Consider the following 605-nt stretch of genomic DNA (forward strand, 5'->3'; position numbering starts at 1 on the left):
CACCTCAGTTTCCCAAAATGCTGGGATTATAGGTGTCAGCCACTATGCCTGGCCTACTTTTGCCAAATTTGTTTTCCATCCTCTGACACACAGATGTCTTACCAGTCATTTAGAGTTTCTACTTCTTCCTCACTGGCCCTAGTCAGAATGATGTCATCAATGCAATGGACCATCAGGGCAATCAAGATCTATGAGAACGACATGACGACGTGGGCTGGAGCATCAGTAGATCCCCGAGGGAGGGCACCAAAGGCGGAGGTTGGGCACTGAGGGTGGACAGTTGCTGGCCTTGCCAGCTGAAAGCAAACTGCTTTTGGTGGCTCTCATTAACAGGAATGGAGAAAAACAAACTTATCAGCTCAATAGCTGCATACCAGTACCAGAGGACATGGTAATTTGCTCAAACAGTTACCACATTCAGTACAGCAGTGCCATGGAAGTGATTCTTGGGTTAAGCTTACGAGAATCCACTGTCATTCTCCAAGATCCATCTGTCTGCATGGGCCAAATAGGCGAGTTGAAGGAGGATGTGGCAGATTCACTATGTGGGAATCGACACCCCTGTGTCTTTCAAGACATTGTTGGTGTCACTAATCTCTGAGATT

Source organism: Cebus imitator, unplaced genomic scaffold (genome assembly GCF_001604975.1).
Source record: "Cebus imitator isolate Cc_AM_T3 unplaced genomic scaffold, Cebus_imitator-1.0 Scaffold525, whole genome shotgun sequence".
In the NCBI taxonomy this organism is placed as follows: Eukaryota; Metazoa; Chordata; class Mammalia; order Primates; family Cebidae; genus Cebus; species Cebus imitator.